This window comes from Pinus tabuliformis, chromosome 4_2, assembly GCF_031772625.1.
Source record: "Pinus tabuliformis cultivar Carrire ecotype Pingquan chromosome 4_2, CPIR1, whole genome shotgun sequence".
In the NCBI taxonomy this organism is placed as follows: domain Eukaryota; kingdom Viridiplantae; phylum Streptophyta; class Pinopsida; order Pinales; family Pinaceae; genus Pinus; species Pinus tabuliformis.
In genome coordinates, this window is record NC_142304.1 from 790,049,254 (window position 1) to 790,072,026 (window position 22,773).

General features: G+C 35.8%; 1 pseudogene; it reads right to left on the minus strand.

Moving 5' to 3' along the window:
- Window positions 1-17,458: 17,458 nt before the first annotated feature.
- On the minus strand, window positions 17,459-18,328 carry LOC149172023 (bifunctional riboflavin biosynthesis protein RIBA 1, chloroplastic pseudogene; annotated as a pseudogene).
- Between the last annotated feature and the right edge of the window lie 4,445 nt (window positions 18,329-22,773).

The following is a 22,773-nucleotide window of genomic DNA, read 5'->3' on the forward strand; positions in this document are numbered from 1 at the left end:
TTTTTTGACCGAGGAAAATTGGTAAAGGCTAAGACTAAGGAATTAAAAGGAAAAAAGGCATTTTTGGCACAATTCTTTATGAAAATAAAGGAAATTACAAGAAAATGAAAGTAAAAGGCGAAGGGTTGTATGTGAGGAGGAAATTGAAGGAAAATAATGGAAAATGAAGAAATTAGAGGCCTCATGCATAAAAAGGCTTATGAGGATTAGTTCACGCCTTTTTCAAGTTCAATTTTGGAGCTCTCTCATTATTCTCTCTCTCTCGCTCTCTTGGTCACTTATAGTTTTATTGGAGCACTCTTTTTTGGAGTAAAGGAAAGGGAAGAAATGGAAATTAAAGGAAAAGAAAGCAAGGAAAAATGAAAGGAAAAAAGGATCAAGCAACTTTAGCAAGAATACTTTTAGGTAACATTTCGCATGTGTGTTTTCCTAGATGGTTTGGAAATGTATGGTTTTTCATGTTTGTGTATGGTTCTCTTGCTATCGCTGGCATGGTTTTGTCAGGTTATGATAGTGGTTTTCATCCTAGCCTAGCCTTTTTTTAGATTCCATGGTATGTTCGGGATGTTTATTTTAGTTTTGGAACTTTGGAATTACTAGATGCATTTCGGAATCTGGGGCGGAGGTGGTCTCAAGGTTCATTCCAAAAGGCCTAGGAGTCCCTTAACCACTTTTGGCGGGATACACATTAAAGCTTGAGGGAGAAGTCTCGATTTAGGGCCTAGTGATTTAGGTTAGGAATGTGGGAAAACTTGAGGGACAAGGAGACAAAAAATTTCTCAAGGATAGTGATGGATTCTCAATGGCATTCCAAGTTCTATTGGGTTGTGATTAGAGCACTTGTTTTGGTGTGATCACAGTTAGATGATGGTGGAGGTGGTTTAACCTCTGGATTCCCTTGATTGTTCTTGGATTGGTTGTTCTATAAGACCCCACATTCATGCTTAGAATATGACATGACGGTGATTGGCTAAAAGAGAGATTTGGTTCAACCATGTCTATGGTCGGATGGTATGTGGAAGTACCGAACATGATCGGATTTTCCTATGATTAATAAATTCTAAGTTCTCTTACTTTTGCATTGATTTATATGTGGATTTAATATTTGTCATATCTCTAATATTTATATGGTTTTATGATGGTTATAAGCATGGTTGAATGATTGTTTCATGTCATGAGTATTTCATATATTTACTTGCAATTGTGAAATGAATTGATGCAAGACCTAATTAATGATGTAGTAGTTCAAGGGAGAAGGAGGTGATCCTTTTAGTTATGTTTCATAAGTTGTTTTAGTCATTTATGCTGTCTTGTATCTTAGACCTATAGGTTGCATTGATGCCAAGTGTTTGAAATAATGTCAATCCCAATTGGGATTTCTCAAGCCTATTCCCAAGGGTGATTTTGATTGATCAGCATGGTTATCATGTTTTTAATGATTTCTTAAAGTTACAACAAGTTCTAGGTAGAGGCGAGTATTCTAGGCTACAAAAGTGGCTGAAATCTTGGAGTCGTTGGACATAACTAACAATTCTGAACCACAGTCATTAGAAGGCAGGCCTGTGAGAGTGATTTTAGGTTCCTGGTCACTCCCTTTCTCATATCATGAGACCGAATATGGCCTAAAAGCTACAGAATAGTAGTGGTACCCAGGGACAGGCTCTGGCAGGCCTGTGAGAGTGATTTTAGGTTGCTGGTCACTCCCTTGCTCATAGCATGAGATTGAATATGGCCTAAAATATGTAGAATAGTAGTGGGACCCAGGGACAGGCTTTCTTAGTGGATGACTTGTCTCCTGAGCGGGTTGTTGATGATTTTTTATGACTATATGTGATGTTCCATCAATTCACTTCCTTAAGGTGATGTAGGAGGTCAAATCTAACTATAGTAGAATCTCTCCTCGTTTTTACCCTGATTGACATGGTTACTTTGGGTAGACCTAGGAGGGGGTGTTACACTATGCTCATTGTCAACCCACCCTAAATGGATCCAGCCAACATCAGATGGAAAATTAAAGTGGGTTATCTTAGACTTTAGTGTTTCCCTATCCATGAGGTATAATGAAATTATTGGGCACATATCTTTTTCTTTTGGGATGTTACCCACATCCTAGAAAATTGGTGATGTAAATGTCCATGAGGATGGGCATATGTCCCTCAACTATCTTAGGAATGCCTAGTTGTCACCTGTCAAAAGTAATATTAAGTGTGCTTGATGAAAATTGATAACAAATATAGCATTCCCTTGGGTGCATTAGCATGGGATATAGGGGAAGGAAATCAAACAGTGGTGTTACTATTAGAGTTGTCAGTAAATAAAAAATATTGGCAACAAAATTGTTAGGCCCCTATACTACTAGTGTAACCGCTTATTGTTATTAGTACAACCCACTTATTATATTGATGTACCCATTTAGTGACCATATTGTTACTATTGTGCCACATAGAAGCCCACTATTGTTATTATTGTGCCCTTACATTATTATTGTTAGGTCGGCTCTGATTATGTTATGACCCCTTAGACTCCGATATATAGAAAGGAGGTCTTTTCATTTGTATCATCCAAGAATTGTTCATTTATGTAATGTAAAGGAGGTTGCCCCCTTGAAGAGGCTGAATTCTAAGGCGTTGATCTATCTTTTCTATCTTTTCTTGAGTTGGTTTCATAACATTTGGTATCCGAGCTTTGGATTCTAGGGTTTCGCTGCTCCAAACAGGTCATCATGGCATTTTCGTTATAACTTTTTTTTCTGCGACATTTCAGAAGCTAAAAACAAAACCCATTTGAGAAGAAATCACGCTGAATCTCAAGTCCAAATTTCAGAGCTTGTTGTGCTATATTTGTAGAGATATGATCTGAGGAAGTTGGCCTTTTTGTAGACTCCTGAATTACATTCCAAACAGGTGACCTGGGGAAAATCGCCATAACTTTCTCTCTGAGCATCAGATTGAAATTTCGTAAGAAGGTATAGAAAGAGGATGGATTGTAATTTCTTGTTGATATTTTCAGAGCCAAAGGTCAAAACAGTGACACGTGGCACTTCATACAAGTTCGCTCTTCGGGAAAGGTCTATAATCAGGTCATATTGGGAGATTGTGCATAACTCTCTCTTGGAGAATCCAATTTGGATCAGACTAGTGGCATTTGAAAGAGGACACAGAGGGCTACTATAGGTCGCAATTTCAGAACTTAAAGATTCGAAAGCATAGAGTTACAGTCGTTTCAATATCGAGCTCCTAAAATCAAGAAAAAGCAATATTAGGAAGTTTGATGGCAAGGATCCGGTAAATTGGATACTTCAGATGGAGCAATATTTTGATCTACATGGTATACCACTATTACAAAAGGTATGTATTGCATCTTTATATTTAGAACCGGATCAATTTTTATGGTATGAAGGGCTTTGTTCTCGTAAACAACTTGTTACGTGGTCAATTTTCATGGAGGAAATGATAGCACATTATGAGGATACAGAGAGCAACACCTTCTTTAGAGCGATACCACAACAATTGGAAAGAGTAAAAGGGCTTTGTGACATAGTGGAAAGCAAAATTATGGAAACCAGGAAGCATACCCCTCACAACTATAAAGATGGAAGTGTTGTTTCTCCTAGCCTTCCATAACCTACAAGGGTTACACCACAACAATTTGAAGAAAAAAGAGAAAAAGGGCTTTGTTACAGTTGTGATAGCAAATGCACTAAAGGTAATAAGTGTGTTGAGAAGAAATTATTTTACATAGAATATGAAGAGGAGGAAGAAAATGATCAAGAAACATCAAAAGAAGAAGATATACGCCAGGACCCCACCCTAGAGAAAGAAGGAATGAACCAGACCATATCTTGTAAAGCATTGGCAAGAATTACCACTCCTCAAACTCTCAAGATAGAAGGACATATCAATAAGGAAAAGGTGAAAGAAGTGAAATATCACATCGAGAAAGAAGAAATGAATCCAACCATATATTGTAATTCATTGGTCGAAATTGCCATGCCTCAAACTATCAGGATAGAAGGACATATCAAGAAGAAAAATGTTGAAGAAGTGAAAGATCACATCGAGCATCAAGAAATGAATCCGACCATATCTTGTAAAGGATTGGAAGAAATTACCACTCCTCAAACTCTAGAGATAGAAGGACATATCAAGAAGAAAAAGGTTCAAGCAATGAAAGATCACATCAAGCATCAACAACAAGTTCCCCAAATTTTAAAGGATAACACCACTTCGGTGCAAAATCAAACGAAACAGCATGTAGATCAACATCATAGTGAAAATTGTTTTGATGTAGATGATTGGGCATTTTTACAGCTACATCTCAAGCAAGCTATTAATGAGAAGGAAATGTTGGCAATACTACATGCACTTAAAAAATGGCGACCTTACCGAATGGGAAGAGTCTTCAAGGATGGGGATGTGGAAGCATTTTTTTGTGCTATTTCTATTATCCAACCAGATTGCATAAATGAAGCAAGGGATGAATGGAAGAAGGAAAAAGAAGTATGACCACTTATTCAAAAGTTACAAAAGATCCCAATTCAAACAATATTGCTAGAAATCAAAGAGGAAGGAAGAATCGTATTGGAACCTGGAGCAGTCACAGAAACAAGAACCCGACAGCTACGAAATCGATCAATTTCAGAGTATCTCATCAAGTGGAAAAACTTACCTGCTGAAGATTCCACATGGGAGGATAAGAATTTTATACAGAAGCATCAAGAGCTACTCAAGCGTTGAGGACAACGCTTTTTGAAGGAAAGGGGCATGTTAGGCCCCTATACTACTAGTCTAACCCCTTATTGTTATTAGTACAACCCCCTTATTATATTGACGTACCCATGTAGTTCCCATATTGTTACTATTGTGCCCCATAGAAGCCCATTGTTGTTATTATTGTGCCCTTCCATTATTATTGGTATGTCGGCTCTGATTATATTATGACCCCTTAGACTCCTATATATAGAAATGAGGTCTTTTCATTTGTATCATCCAAGAATTGTTCATTTATGTAATGCAAAGGAGGTTTCCCCCTCAAAGAGGCTAAATTCTAAGGCGTGGATCTATCTTTTCTATCTTTTTCTTGAGCTGGTCCATAACAAAAATATAAAGTTTAAGACTGTATTATTTTACTAGTCATCATGCTTAATAATGAAGACCCATTCTCTAGAGTAACCTTGCATAATAGTAAAGACCCCATGTTGTAGAGGAGTGTTTGGAATCTCACAATACTTTATTAGATGATAACCAAAATATTATCCAAATTGAAAAATCTAATCATTTCAAGTCAGTTTCTTAATATTTATGTGAATGTAATATATGTTCTTTCTGAAGCAATTCTTAAAAACCTTCAACAAAGTCTTAGGTTATTGCAGAATTTTGTGATCTCCTAGGTATATAGGAGTTGTTACTTAAGCACACTTACTACTTTGGTGAGTTATTTATTAAGCAAGTTTTCTTGCCACATTATCATTTATATTGAAATGCTGGAAGTTGTTGTATTTTAGTTTATCCCAATGGAGTTGCCTAAATTCCTTAAACTTATCCAACAAATATTTTAGCACTCTACATGCTATTGGAAAGTGAACTCATTTTCTTAGCAGTTGATTCCTTTGTCCTTCTCATTTGTGTGAATACAATTTTTTTGGTTTCTTATGATTAATCATTAACCTATAATTCTAACAAATTTGTATATGCCCATTACCTCTATCATTCTGACAGTTATAGATGATATTGGATTTGTATTGTTTAGTTGTCTTTTATCATTCGTCTCATTTCATTAATTGTACATATTTTGTAGGCTTTTGGTCATTTTTTTCTTGTAATAATATGTTTTTGGACACTTTGTCTGCTGGTACACTTTCTAGAGGCTTCTATCACATAGGAACTAGATTATAGGCACCAGAAATTGCATCATTTTGGGTAGTTGTTGTGGTAGATTGTGAGGGAATCGAACCAGCCAAACATGCTTCTTAGCTATTGGGATGAGTCCATCACCAAAACATCATCAAATGTAATCACAACTCTAGGTCCATCTAAAGGTCAACCTGTAAGCGTCCCCTTTTGATGTTAATGGAAAAAGTAATCGAAATATTCACAAGTGTACACCTCATATAACATGCTAGATAACAAGCCAGAGAGCAAAAATTATCCAAGTGCAGACATCTTGGTTGGGATCTTCAATTAGATCAATTATCATGCCATATGATGGTTAACAGGGCCCACCAATCATGCATTTATTTATTTTTTGGGGATTCCCACCAACCTAGGAGGATATGTTGTCATTCCCCTACCAAATATGTGAGATGTGCACCAACACATTGGGACACCTACTATTAGGTCCCTATAATACTAGTGATTCCCCCATTAATATTGTAGTTGTATCCATTATTAATATTGTTGTGCCCCTATTGTCCCCATATTGTTATTATTGTGCCCCATAGAATCCATCCATTGTTATTTTTGTGCCCTTATATTATTATTGTTAGGTCAGCTTGGTTATATTGTGACCCCTTAGACTCCTATATATAGAAAAGAGGTTTTGTCATTTGAAACATCCAAGAATTGTTCATTTATGTGATGTAAAGGAGGTTTCCCCCTCGAAGAGGCTGAATTCTAAGGCATTGATCTATCTTTTCTATCTTTTTGTGAGTTGGTTTCATAACATTTGGTATCAGTGCTTTGGATTCTAGGGTTTCACTGCTCCAAATAGGTCACCATCACATTTTTTCTATAACTTTGTTTCTGTGACATTTCAAAAGCGAAAGAAAAAACCCATTTGAGACGAAATCGCACTGAACCTCGGATCCTAATTTCAGAGCTTTTCGCACTATATTTGCGAAGATATGATCTAAGGAAGTTCGTCTTTATGTAGACTCCTGAATTACGTTCCAAACAGGTGACCTGGGGAAAATCATCATAACTTTCTCTCTGAGCATCGGATTGAAATTTTGTAAGAATATATAGAAAGAGGACAGACTGTAGTTCTTGCATATATTTCTTAGAGCCAAAGGTTGAAACAGTGACATGTGGCACTTCATACAAGTTCGCTCTTCTGGATAGGTCTAGAATCAGGTCATCTTGGAAGATTGTGCATAACTCTTCCTTGGAGAATCCAATTTGGATCAGACTGGTGGCATTGGAAAGAGAACATAGGGGGATATTACAGGTTGCAATTTTAGAACTGGATGATCCAAAATTACAAAGATACATCAGATTCAATATCAAGCTCCTACAAAGTGAAAAAATGTGTGTAGTTTTTTCTAAATTTTTGCATAAGCTTGGTTTGAAAAATTAGTTTGAAGGAATTCAAAGGGCATAGTAAAGCATTATTGTCGATAATTATTGCTCCAAGGAAAGAAAATGCAAACACCTAGTAATCAACCTGAAAGCTCTAGCATGACTCATGAAGAAGAGGAAGAAATGGAACATGATATATCAAAATTACGAGACCAAGTGCGACAAGTGTCACTTGCACAAAAAGTAACAGAATCTAAGATGGATGGTTTAAAGAAAGATGTAGAAGCTAAGATGGATGGTTCAAATAAAGGTATAGAAGCTAAGATGGAGTGTTTAAAGAAAGGCGTAGAAGCTAAGATGGATGGCATGGAAGCTAAGATGAATGGCATGAACGCTAAAATAGATGGCATGGATGATAAGATGGAAGAATTGAAGATAAATATGAATAAGCTGCTACAAGAAATGGTCACTAATGGTGAAAGGGTATTAAAGGAAACTCATGATGAAACAAAAAGAAATGTTAATCATGATTCCATAGACTCCAATGTTGGATTGAAGACCCACCATATTCCAAAAATCGATATGAGGAAGTTTGATGGCAAGGATCCCGCAACATGGATATTACAGATGGAGCAATTTTTCGATCTCAATAATGTGCAAAACAAATAAAAGTTACGTATTGCAACTTTATATTTGGAACCAAATCAGTTTGTATGGTATCAATGGCTTTGCTCTCGTAAACAAATTATCACTTGGGCAATTTTTACGGAAGGATTGACAACACATTATGAGGATACAAAAAGCAACACTTTTTTTAGCCAATTGATAAGTCTCAAACAAATGGGTTCAATAATGGAGCACATTGAGGATTTCCAAAAATTGAACATAAGGGTAAAAAATATTCCAGAGGAGCATAGGATTGATGTGTTCATAGGGACTTTAAAGGATAATATCCAACATGATGTTCGCCTTTGGGAAGCCGATTCATTAGAGAAGGCATTTAGGTTAGCAAGGAAAATGGAAAGCAAAATTATGGCAACCAAGAAGCATACCACTCACAACTATAAAGATGGAAGTGTTGTTGCCCCTAGCCTGCCACAACCTATAAGGTTGACACAACAACAATTGGAAGAAAAAAGAGAAAATGGGTTTTGTTACAATTGTGACAGAAAATACACTGAAGGTGATAAAGTGTGCTGAGAAGAAATTATTCTACATAGATTGTGAAGAGGAAGAAGAAAAGGAGTAAGAAAGGTCAAAAGAGGAGGATATACTCCATGAACAAAGCCTAGATAAAGAAGAAATGAATCCGACCATATCTTGTAATGCATTGGCTAGAATTACCACTCCTCAAACCATCAAGATAGAAGGACAAATCAAGAAGAAAAGGGTAATAGTGTTGATTGATTCAGGAAGTACCCACAATTTTATTCATTGTAAGATAGTAAAAGAATTGAATTGCTTCCTATATCCAGCACCAGAGTGTCAAGTGATGGTTGCAAATGGAGGAACGATAAATTTCTTTGGAAAGTGCCATAATATCAAGCTATCCATGGGATAATATGTATTGAAAAGCCCAATGCTTTCCATTCCAATGGGAGGTGTTGATGTTGTACTAGGAGTCCAATGGCTACAATCCTTGGGTACAATAGCTTTTAACTTTCAGGAGCTTTTCATGAAATTTTATGTGGAAGGAAAGGAAGTTGAATTAAGGGGTATTGTAGGGAAATTGGGAAAGATAATAAGCTCTAACGGTATGACAAAGCTTCTAAAAAAGGAAAAATGAGGTGTAATTGCACAATTATGTTCACTAGATGTTTCCACATCGAATTCATCTATTCCTCCAGATCTCCAAAAAGTCTTGGACAATCATTCCAATGTATTTGAGACTCCCAAAGGTCTCCCACCTATTCGTGATCATGATCATGCTATTCATTTGATTCCAGGAAGTGTTCCTCCAAAGATCAGGCTGTACATATATCCCTATGCCCAAAAGAGTGAAATTGAACGTATGGTTGCAGAAATTCTTGACGTTGGTATAATTCAACCTAGCCAAAGTTCTTTCTTTTCTCTAGTAGTATTGGTGCAAAAGAAGGATGGATCATTGTGCATGTGTCCAGATTATAGGGAGCTCAACAAGCTCACTATTAGAGATAAGTTTCCATTCCTGTCATTGATGAATTATTGGATGAATTGATGGATCCATTTACTTCACCAAGTTAGATCTTCGTTCAAGATATCATCAAATCAGAATGAAGACTCAAGACATTCCGAAAACAACATTTAGAAGTCATGAGGGTCACTATGAGCTTTTGGTCATGCCTTTTGGCCTTACCAATGCACCCTCTACATTTCAAGGTTTGATGAATTCCATTTTCAAACCCTTTCTTGGAAAATTTGTGTTAGTATTTTTTAATGATATACTAATCTACAACAAGTCTTGGAAGGATCATGTTGAACACATTGATAGGGTGCTACAACTATTGGAGGAGAAACAATTATATGCAAAAAGATCCAAATGTTTCTTTGGAGTACAAGAGGTGGAATATCTGGGTCATATTGTATCTCATGGAGGAGTTAAGGTAGACCCTAGCAAAATTAAAGCCATTAAGTAATGGGAAATACCCACATCCATAAAGCATTTGCGAGGATTTCTCGGGTTGACAGGGTAATATTGCAAGTTTGTTAAGAATTAAAATAGCAGCACCCTAACAACATTGTTGAAGAAAGATGCATTTTCATGGACTCCAGAAGCAACAAATGCCTTCGAAGATCTTAAAGAGGCAATGTGCCAAGCACCGGTCTTAGCTACACTAGACTTCACAAAAACCTTTATTATGGAATGTGATGCCTCCGGAAATGGAATTTTTGTTGTTTTAATGTAAGATGAAATACCCATTGCTTTCGAAAGTCGTCCAATCAAGGGAAAGTATTTACACAAAGCTATTTATGAGAAGGAAATGTTGGCAATAGTACATGCACTTAAGAAATGGTGACCATACCTATTGGGAAGACACTTCAAGGTAAAAATAGATCATGATATCCTCAAATACCTTTTAGAACAAAGATTATCCTCTGAAGAGCAACAAAAATGGGTCACAAAGATGTTGGGTTATGACTTTGAAATCATCTACAAAAATGGAAGCAAAATGTTGTGGCAGATGCACTGTCAAGAAAGGATGAGGATGTGGAAGCACTGTTGTGCGCCATTTATATTATCCAACCAGATTGGATAAACGAAGCAAGGGAGGAATGGAAGAATGAAGAAGAAGTGTGGGAACTTATTCGAAAGTTACAACAAGATTCTAGCAAATTTGATACATTTAGTTGGAAAAATGATTCGTTATGGTAAAAAAATTGCTTATACCTCTGTAAGAATTCCCAACTCAAACAAAAGATTCTTCTGGAATTGCATGCTTCTCCCTTAGGAGGGCACTTAGGATTTTTAGAAACTTACCATAGGGTTAAGAAGGAATTTTTTTGGGATGGCCTTAAATCGGATACTCAAAAGTTTGTGGTGGAATGTTTGGTATGCCAAAAAAATAAAGCTGAAACAATTAAGATACCAGGTCTATTACAACCTTTATCCATTCCAAGCCAACATTGGGAGCCGTTTATCACAGGTTTACCCGAGTTTGAGGGAAAGAGTTTCATCATGGTGGTAGTTGACAGACTTACCAAGTATGCACACTTTTGTGCATTATCACATCCATTTAAAGCCAGTAAAGTTTTTACGACATTTATGGAAACAATTCAAAAGCTACATGGAAACCCAAAAATTATTGTAAGTGACAGAGATCCCATTTTTACAGGAAATTTTTGGACTGAATTATTTTCTTCTCTTGGTACTCAGTTAGCTCATAGCTCATCTTATCATCCTCAATCTGATGGGAAAACGGAGATAGTAAACAAATGTTTGGAAGGACATCTTCGTTGCTTTGTATCTGATAAACAGACACAATGGGTCAAATGGTTGCCTCTGGCTGAATGGTGGTATAACACTTCCTTCCATACTGCAACAAAAATGACCCCATTTATGGCACTTTATGGATATTAGCCACCATCCATCACATCATATTTAAGAGAAAATTCTAAGGTTCAAGCAGTGGAACATCACATCGATCATCAACAACAAGTTCTCCAACTCTTAAAGGATAACCTCGTGTTGGTGCGGAATAGAATGAAACAATAGGCAGATCAACATCGAAGTGAAAGAAGTTTTGATGTAGGTGATTGGGTATTCCTATGGCTACAACCATATAAACAAATGTCCCTCAAGCAAGCTAAGAAGGATAACAAATTGTCACCAAAGTATTATGGTCCATACAAGGTGTTGCAAAAGATTGGTACTATGGCATCCAAATTGGAGCTTCCTGTAGCTTCTCGAGTGCACCCAGTTTTCCATGTTTCATGTTTAAAGAAGGTTATAGGTGACAAGCTCCCAGTTCAAACAATATTGCCATAACTTGACGACGAAGGAAGAATTATATCGGAACCAGAAGCAGTCATAGAAACAAGAACTCGACAACTACGAATCGATCCATTTCAGAGTATCTCATCAAGTGGAAGAACTTATCCACGGAAGATTCCACATGGGAGGATGAGAATTTTATACATAAGCATCCAGAACTACTCAAGCGTTGAGGACACCACTTTTTTGAAGGAGAGGGGCACATTAGGTCCCTATAATACTAGTGATGCCCCCATTAATATTGTAGTTTTATCCCTTATTAATATTGTTGTGCCCCTATTGTCCCCATATTGTTATTACTGTGCCCCATAGAATCCCTCTATTGTTATTTTTGTGCCCTTATATTATTATTGTTAGGTCAGCTTGGTTATATTGTGACCCCTTAGACTCCTATATATAGAAAGGAGGTTTTGTCATTTTAATCATCCAAGAATTGTTCATTTATGGGATGTAAAGGAGGTTTCCCCCTCGAAGAGGCTGAAATCTAAGGCATTCATCTATCTTTTATATCTTTTTGTGAGCTACTTTCATAACACCTACCCTGACAATTACTCATACCTACATCAGAAATGACAAGTGAGAATTTCTGTAAGAGTCTAAGACTCAAGTATTCATACATAACTGTGTTAGATGAAATACTATTATGATTTTATATGTTCTATTTCTGTCACTGATAAATAATATAGTCCATTCTCATGTATGCATGAATATTTTTTTTATCCACGTGTTTTTTTATCTTAGATGGGACCTAGTTGCATTAACGATGTGTCCCACCCCTAAGGAATGCATCCACTAATGTATTAATTAGTGGAGCTATGCTCATTGTCATCCCACCTTGAATGGATCTGGCCACCATGAAATGCAAAGTGAAAGTGGGTTGTATTAGAATTTAGTGTTTCCCTGGCCATGAGATACAAGGAAACTATTCGTGACATCTCTTTTTCTTTTGGGATGTTACCTGGATCCTAGAAAATCAGCGATGTAAATGTTCCTAAGGATGGAATATGTCCCTCAATTGTCTTAGGGATGTCTTGTTGCAATCTATCAAACTAGTTCCTCTTAAGCGCGCTTGATGAAAAGTGAAAGAAAATCAAGCATTCCCTTAGGTGCACTAGCATGGGATACAGCGGAAGGAAAGCAAGAAGTGGTGTTACTATTAGAGATGTCAGTAAATAAAAAATATTGGAAATAAAATATAGAGTTCAAGACTGCATTCTTCTACTAGTCACCATGCTTACTAATGAAGACCCGTTCTTTAGAGTCATCTTACTTAATAGTAAAGACCCCATGCGGTAGAGGATTGCTGGGAAACTAACAATATTTTATTAGATGATAATAAAAATATTGTCCAAATTGTAAAAGCTAATCATTTCAAGTCACTTTCATAATATTTTTGTGAAGGAAATATATGTTCTTTCTAAAGCAATTATTAAAAACCTTCAACAAAGTCTTAGGTTATTGCAACATTTTGTGATCTCCTAGGTATATAGGAGTTGTTACTTAAGCACACTTACTACTTTGGTGAGCTATTTGTTAAGAAAGTTTGCTTGCCACATTATCATTTATATTGAAATTTTGGAGGCCATTGCATTTTGTTTTATCCCAATGAAGTTGCCTAAATTCCTTAAGCTTATCTAACAAATATTTTAGCACTCTACATGTTATTAGAAAGTGAAGTCATTTTCTTAGCAGTTGATTCCTTTGTCCTTCTCATTTGTGTGAATACAATTTTTTCAGCGTCTTATGATTAATCATTAACCTATAAATCTATCAAATTTGTATATGCCCATTACTTCTATATTTTTGGAAGTCGTAGATGGCATTGGTTATGTATTGTTTAGTTGTCTTTTATCATTTGTCTTATTTTATTGTACCTATTTTGTAGGTTGTTGGCCATGTTTTTCTTGTAATATTATGTTTGTAGTCTTTCTGTATGTTGTTGCACTTTCTGGAGGTTTCTCTGACAGAAGAACCAATTTAGAGGCACTGGAAATTGCAGCATTTTGGGTAGAAGTTCTAGTAGATTGCAAAGGAATGGAACTAGACAAACCTTGTTGTTGGTTATTGGGACAAGGCCCTGCAAATTGATGCAGGCATTTTCCCCTGAGATATTATGAATGGTGTTGGTTGTATATTGATTAGTTTTCTTTTACCATATGATGGAATTATGAATGCTATTGGTTTATGTTTCATGTCAAATTGTGAATATTATCGTTCATAGTTTATCATGTATGTTTATAAGTTACTTTCACTTGAATTTCCTTCACTTTTTGCATTTAATATTTCATTGTTTTAGTATTTTACATATTTAATTTTTAATAATAATTTATGTATCTTTAATTTTTTTTTTCCTACCCCAATTCCGATGTCCATTATTTAATTCTGGGGTTCCTTCTAGCCATCACCAAAATCCGTTCTCCCTCGCCGTCGCCCCTGAAACTTGGTGTAGCACTGGTCAAAACAATTCTTCTCAGCAAGCTCTAGTTTATGTTTCTTTTATTTATTGGACTTACAAGCAATAGATTGTGCTTGAAGCTGGGAACATACAAGACTTTTGTATCTTCTTGAAAACAGAATTTTATATAAGTATAGACACATTACCATGTCCCTATACTATATCTTGGTAACTTTCAGCTCAACGATTTTTCCTCCGTGCACATTATTTTTCATTTCAGAAAACTAATCCCTACTATGTTAAAGAATCTTTTGTACATGTATAGCATGTACTTATATCTATTGTCAATTTAAATTGTTATTATTAGTATATTTTTGCTTATTTAATGAAAATCCATGAGATTCTCAACCAAAACATATAGCTTAACTGAAAAATCTTAGAGTTCAGTTCTGACACATTTTTGAATGGAAATCCAGTTCTTGTTTCAAAATATCCCCTCAAATATGAATTCTACAGCCATAATTTTCCATTTACTAACACCAGTTTTGCTGACCATATGGAGAGAGGCATGGAAATATCTCTAAGCTCATGAAAACATGTCCCCATTTTACTATGTGGGATCATATTTTGTGTTGTAAGTGAAATATGGCACAAGCCATCCATTCACTTTTCCCTGTTCAACATAACTTGCAAACCTTTTCCTAGCTTTGGGAATATCCAAGGCCAAGTCATTAATATCCCTTGTGAAACCTTTCATCATCTGATTTATTGCAATAAAACCTTCACTTCAACATTCCTATAGTACATTCAACAACCTGTGATTTTTTTTCTCCACTTCCATAACCAACGACTTCTTCACAACCTCGTTGAGAAGAATGGAATATTATAGTCCCATATACATTGGCATGCTTCTCCAATATATGTCCCTATCTCACATTCCTCCATTACTTTGTTGATTTTTTCCTTTGCATCCTCAACTATCCAGTCAATGCCACCATGATGGGAATGAACTTGATGAAAACCATTTTGAAATATGTTGTTCGACTTTTGAAACTATCCTTAAATTATCTATGCACTTATGTCGCCTAAAGCTCCACATAAATTTCATGTCTTTGACCATTCTTTTAACTTCTCCAAGGCAATAGAAAAGGACTTCAAGTAAGTTATGTATGTAATCCTACAAAACTCGTGAATTTTATATGTTGAACTCGATCCAATGTTAAAACTAAAACTAAATCTCATACCTAGACCCATTTCAGATAACACATTCCTATTTAAGGGCTTCTAATTGTAACAGTAGAATTATGTAGATGTGTTAATGTCAAGGAGCATAATCTTAAGTCCTAGAGGAAGCTAAGATCTAATTTTCACACTATGATAATATATAGACTTGTGCAGTTCACAAACTTAGATTAAGGCCTTCATCATTAAACTCATATATGACATGGCTACTCAACATGAAAAAACATGTATAGTTTGACAAATAAGAAGATGTCACATTTAATCCACGTTGGAAAAATAACCAAAAGAAAATTTGTAGCATCCAATCTTTTTTACATAAGGTTCTTACATTACGAGGTTTCATTGCAAAATATAGTGTACGTAGAGGGAGTGGGAACCAAAGGAATTGAACTTGGATTAAGGTTTTGACACCATGTAAAGGTTTTCCATTACACCAAAACCCATAGGCATTAATAGATACCAAAACTTGTTGGCATTAATAAACTACCAAATCAGTAGTGTCATCTTGCAGGAATAGTTTATCCGTTGTTCTAAGGATGACAATTAGTCCATGGGATAAATTCCTAGAAATGTGGTAGTCATTCCAACAATTTTTTCATATAGTGTCTAAATGGATCAAATTTAATGACAAACCCTACAAACACCTTGTAGTAGTAATATTTATCCCGATGGAATATTTCTTGTTTTTATTCTCAAACTTTACAAACAAAGGCTTACCATTTGAAGAGCATCCATGGATGATATGGTGGGTTAGTTAGGTTTATTTTTCTATGAAGCTATAGAGCTTGAGGTTTTATCACTTTGAAGAGTTTTCATCCTCTGTCACATTGTGCGTTAGCCTCCCCAGCCTACTACTAGAGCCTTCGAATGAATGTGTATTCTCTTGGGTGGAGAACATTGAGCTCTTATTTGATGCCAACAAAGCTCACAATAGAACCAACCAACCTCTTATACACAATATTGGGTGTGGATTTTAAGCTGGACTTAACTTTCACTGAATTTAACTCCAGTTGAAGCTAAAGGACTATTTGTGGGAGAAACAGATTTGAATATGAAAACGTCCCTTTGAATTGTAAGGTCATCTCTGAAACATGGAATTTGGAAAATTAGTGGGAAAAGGGATATGCACCCTTAGAAATAATTAAGGGTGTTTGTACACGATGTTGAAGGCACATAATTCTAGGTAGTGTACAAAATCCATTACAACAATACTTCCTTTTGGCTAAGTTGTAGCAGTTGAAGTGTATTTACTCTTTCAAAATCACCGAGGATTTGTACCTAGTTTCGATTCTCATCCACAACACATTGTTGGACATATCACATTTGTCTATTTTTCTACACAATCTATTATCATTATGCTTGAAAGCAACCTCATACTCTTGGTGAAGCCACAACTTACTACTAGATCTTACCATGTGTACTGATATCCTTACTGTCCCTTTCCTTTTTGGAAGGAGTATTTTTTATTTCTTCAGTTGTTTGACTTTTAGTGGAATTAAGTGGTCTTTCCAAGGTTTCCTATTTTTTCATTCTTCTTTCCTTTGTTTTTTCCTCCTCTCTGTGTTTTTTACTTCCCATTTTATCTCCTGGTCTTCACTTCTTTGGATATTTTCTTTAATTCCCTTTGAATTACTTCAAACTCTTTTATTATGTCACTAGTTCTTAGAGCATATTCATACAAAATAGTACATGTCTCACACTTGGAAAGCTCTTTCCCATGTCCATATCAATATAAACTTTGGCACATGTAATCAAGGCCTCATATTTTTAAATATTATGACAGAGAAAAAGATACCAATAGACTCCTGGGTTCCCGGTAGCTACCAATAGACTATTAGTTGATATAATCATGAAAACCTTGTTTATATATGATGACCAACCATCTCAAGCATTCATGGAGGATGCCATATCAAAACAACTAAAAGAACCTACATTTGTAAAAAAAAAAATCTTCTCCTCTTGTTCAATATGTTAAGAAACATGTGAAGGTTGGGTTAAATTTAGTATGTTACAAGCTTTTTATATTTCTTAGCACTGTTATTCATGGGAGTCAAAAAGTGGCCAATTATCTCCACATTAGCTTCAAATAGCATCATATATTTCATCGTGAATATTTTAAGATCGCATTTTGTGTCCAAAACCAATACCACTATCCTCATGACCACACAAGTAAACTGACACTCCTCTCCTAGCTAGCTCGATCTGTTGCATATTTAGTGCTAGTTGGATTTCATACTCACCCCTGGCTGACCCAAAGGTATTTTTCATGATACATTTAGAATGAACCCTCACCAATAAATCTAGTCCATCACCCATGTTACTCTTAACCATGGCAATATGTTCCATGCCATCCAACTTTGAACAGTAGAAATATGCGTGAAATTGTCCCCACATTGTAGGAAACCTAGAAATAACACTTTTTTCAACCAACGTTTCACATTTCTTCTTGTATCTAATAAGATATGCAATACATATAAGTGGTAAATTATTCTCCTTTACAATTTTTTGCAACCTTGGTAAGCAAGCCATTGAACCATCATCATCAACTATCTCATAAAGCACTGTAGTAGGATTTAATATTACTAATGTTGGCAAATCCGCAGATTCATCCGTATGACTAGATATTTGTAGGACTCCCCCTTCTCTGTATTTCAGAGGGAAGGTATGAGTACGTCTCCTAAAATCACCAAGTTTAGAATATGGAGATGTAAGGGCCAAAATTTCCTTCGCCCTGTCTCTTGTTGATACCTCAGTATTTGTAACTACTTTTGCATCCACAGATATTCTAAATGCACTAAGAAGTTTCTCTTCATTTTCTTTGTCTGGTACCATAAGTGGCAATTCAAGGCTTCTTAGGACTTCGTCCTTTATGAAAAGTGATTTCTGCAATTGATTGAAGCTAGTTATAGTTTCTACTTTAGTGCCAAGTTTTGTATTCTTCAATTCTATATTATCCCTTTTATTTGATTCTTTTCTAATAGTCATATTTTTTTATGACACTACCAAACACGTGAGTTGTGATGGATTTGCAAGATGTTTTTGGTTGGAGCTTAATGGGAAATTAATTATTTTTATGCTTGGATTCATTACAGCACATAGACTGTAACTTGGTCCCATCTTCTCATCGTCTTTCTTTAAACAATTGTCTAACTTGTGATTATTACTAGTTGCCTCCCAAGGAGCCATATCAAGCATATCAAGTAAAGTTGTAAGGACACTATTAATTTTTTCTCGCGAATATATATTCTGGGTCTCTAATAGAAGAAGCAATAGCTATTTTTTGTTCAAGGTTGCTAGATGGACTCTCTATACATAACAACAGAATAATAGGTTCATACATAGGTAGAATATACATATGCTTCCCATGCCGAACATACGAGCGTTGATGAGACTACATTTCATTCCCTAATATTATTTTAAGATATTATATAACAAATTTGTTCCTTCTGACCTTATGCTATTCACAAGTGTCATCATCCAGAACAATGCAAATCATATCCTTTCTCTTTTCACTCTTTACAAGGGTACTATTGCTCCTGAAAAACGAAAATTATTTCATAGGCTCCTCTTGCTGCAATCCCCCACTAGATTCATTACCTGAAAGTACATCAGGAAAGCCTTCAAGATTAGAAACACATGTCAAACTTAGGAAAGGATTATCTCTTAAACTAATTGGCCTATCGAGTCAGATAAGTATGGGTCTTTCAAGTGATACTAGTTGCATATGTTTTTTAATAAGATCACCTAATGGAAGAGGCTTGTCTTGAAAGTCCTAAAAAAAGTACGCCTTTATGATAGTCGAACTCTTGAAGGGATATACACCATGGAACATTTCAGAGGCCATGAGTACTGATTCAAAGGCTGGATGTTGGGGTTCCTTCTACAAACTAAGATTTATGTTATTCTCCTCCTGAAATCAATTGCTTCCATATTTTCCACAGACAAACAACAATTGCTCAGGGCTCGTTATATGCATGAGAAGAGGGGATTTAATTTGAATGGGAATAAAAGACAATGTACAAGGTGCATATGTATTAAGGCTTCCTCTAATATTTTGCATCACATTCCAAAGAACACCTCAAAGGTCCTGAAGATGATTATAAACACTTCCATATAAAGCTAAAAATTTGATCTGTGTATGTATTTTCTTGAGGATTATGTAAATTGAAAGTTAATAAAATGAGTTTTTATGGACTTTTAAGTTGAATTCATACACATATTAAAATAATAATTTATCTCATGAATGGCAGAAAATTGTATAGAATAAAACCATAACAGTAACCACAAAACAACAAGTGATGAAGGAGTTCACCATTCCTGGGCTACGTCTCCTGGTCCAGCTTCCAATGCTTGTCCCTCCTTCATTATGATAAAAAAATGGTAATTACAATGAGTTACAATTCTCAAATGTCTTCAGAACCTCTTACAACAACTTCAAAGCTATCAAAAATTGTTGTCTAGCTTCTTTCTGCTCCCAGAAAGACCAAAAAATGAGAAATTTGTGACATTCCCAAGTTTTGGGGCTAGTTGACCCACAAATTCGCCAAGTCCGGCCATCTATCCTATAACTTTGCCCCATTTTTTGCTAACGCAACAATCATTGCAATTTGAGCATAATTTATGGAACCATTAATTTCTTTATTAACTCCTGTGCACACAGGTGGTCACATGGGCACTCCACATGACCTGGGGTTGGCCTCACATTCTAGCTCCCTATGTATTTTCCCTTAGCCTTGGTGCCATGGTAACATGGAATATAGTTAAGGTTGGGGGGTTCGGGGCTAAGCGTTGGCCCCTGGTCCCACCCCTTGTCCATATGGGTATGGTGACTGTGGTTGGGGCTATCCCTCGACCCCTTAACCAAACCTTCACCCAATCATTAATTTAAATATAAACTATGTGGGTCCTATACACAAGGACTATGTGTGGTGTGTTGGTATGAGCAAAATTTAGTTGGAGGTAGGTGCAGTGTTCGAATCTTGCTGAGTGTAATCCAGCTTGCCCCAAAAGAATTTAAGTGCCCACAAAAGCACCATGTAGAAGCCTCTGGCTAGGCCATGTGGTCGCCTCCAGTTGGTCCACCTAACCAACAACAAACTGACCAATAAATAATGGCTAAATCAGCACCAAAAAGGTTCTAACACATGGTGAGCTGTCATTAGCTCTTTTTGAAGCCTAGTCAGCATGCCACGTTAGCAGTATGGAAAGCTCACTGGGAAAGCCTGAATTTTTTTTTGAATGTTTGCCAAAATGATTAGAACTCATTTTCAAGATCATACGACATTCGTTTTTCCTTAAATGAGTTGCATTAGATTTAGGAAGACGAGGTCTACGAGGTCATTCATGCTTCGCATCAATCTAAAAACTTTCATTTTTGAGCACCAGATCACTCCTTCCCATTGGAAGCTTTTGGACCCTAGAATCTATTTTATTACTGAAAAATTAGATGAGGGTATATCCCCCTCACCCTTCTAGTCTAAATCCACTAACATTTTCCTGAATTCAACAATTTGAGCTTTTCATGAAAACTGATATTTCTCCTTGATTCTTGAGACCCTGTCTTGCTGTTGTAGATACATCTTGCTGCAATTTCCCATAATTTACAGAACAAAAAAATTTACTTGAAGAAACAAAGATATTCCTAAATTGGTCGTCCATCAAAGGAAACTTAATCAACTTGAAATCTTTCTCACCTCGAACACTGTCAACATGATGATATTTAGCTTGTCTTGCGTTATACTTGGCTCGACACTTGACCAAGTGTGTGCACCATTTCCATGTACCCTTTTTAAACCCCCAAGAAGAAATTACGGAAGCTATGCCTTCTTTATCAATTTTCTTTGGCTCTTTCTCTTTGATCCTTGCACCCTTTAGCATCGACATCTTGTTCCCATCACTGTCCAACAATGATGTATGTTGTTGTGATTCTTTCTCATCTTGTTTACCTCTTTCAAAAGGCAACATTTTAGAGCCCTGAAACAACGTTACAACAATGAGCAACTTTAATGAAATCAAATTATTCATTTGATGCATCTCCTTGAAAGGCCTCATTCACATTATCTTTATTCTTAAACATTAACAAAGAAAAATTTTGACTTGCATTCATAATTCTCTTCATTTGTCCTGCATGCATAAGAGATAAAATCATCTTCTTTCTATGTGCTCTAACTATGTACTCATTTCCATTCTAGAACAGGTGGTACTTTATTCTCATGGAAATGAAATATTGCTCTCCTATCATAAATATTTGTGCTTCCCAAAACAATACGTAAAATCTCAAGCGGAACTCCATCAAGTTCAACTTCGTCAAGAAAGTTTTCATTGATTGAAAATCTTAGAATACACTTCCTTGTCACCTACAAATTTTCGTTCCTACATATCCAGCCTAGAGGATACGGTCTTGGATGTGTAATGGTTTCTAGATTTAACTTCTTGACTAAGTCTTTAGAAGTCAAATTTGCTTGAGAACCACTATCAAATAGTGTGTCTATTTTGATATGCTTTGAAACAACTTTAATGTGAAAAAAATCAATTCTTATTTCATATTCTTGAGGATCATTAGAACAACTTGAAGAAATAGTGCTTGATATGTTCTTACCTTTCAAATCCATAGTTGTAATATTGATTTCATCTCCTAAATCTAAACCTAAGTCATGTTCTATAATTGCAGTTGTTTTCTCCTTCTCTTTGTTTTTAAGTTTGTTGGGTTTCAACTCTGGATGGAGTTTCCAACAATGGTCTTCATCATGGCCATTTTTCAAACAATGTTTGCATGTGAGTTTTTATTTTTCCATTTTAATAGAAACATTCTTCTTCCCTTTTCCCTTAAACTTACCCTTTCCTTTTTCTCCAGTTTCAAGGGAACTCTCACTTTTCTCATCTGAAATATGTTTCCCTCTTGCTTCTAGATGTGTGGCTTGAACACAAACCTCATCTAAATTTGTGGGATTGAACATGAGAATAGTGTGCCTAAGGTAGCTATGTAAACCTCCAATATATTTTAACAAAGTGTCTTGAGATGAAAAATCTACACCCAATACTAGTGCTCTTCTCCTAAACTCTTGAGTGTAATTTTGAACACTTTTCCCTTTTAATTTCCTAAAATTCTACCAATCCATAATATCATTTATCATATAAGCTAATGGATAAAACTTTCTATCATATAAGCTAATGGATAAAACTTTCTTCTAAGTGCATCAATAAAATCAATCCAAGAGGTTAATACCTTTCCATGGTTTATCATCTACTCTTATGTTTTGGCTTCCCACCAAATCAATGTTGCACTCTCCAACGTTAATGAAGCCAACCAAATGTTTGTTTCATCATCCTTGATGTTTTTTATCTTGCAATATACTTCAATTTGATGAACCCAATTATCTAGTCTTTCATCATTAAGCTCACCATTATACATAGGCAATTCGAATTTAATA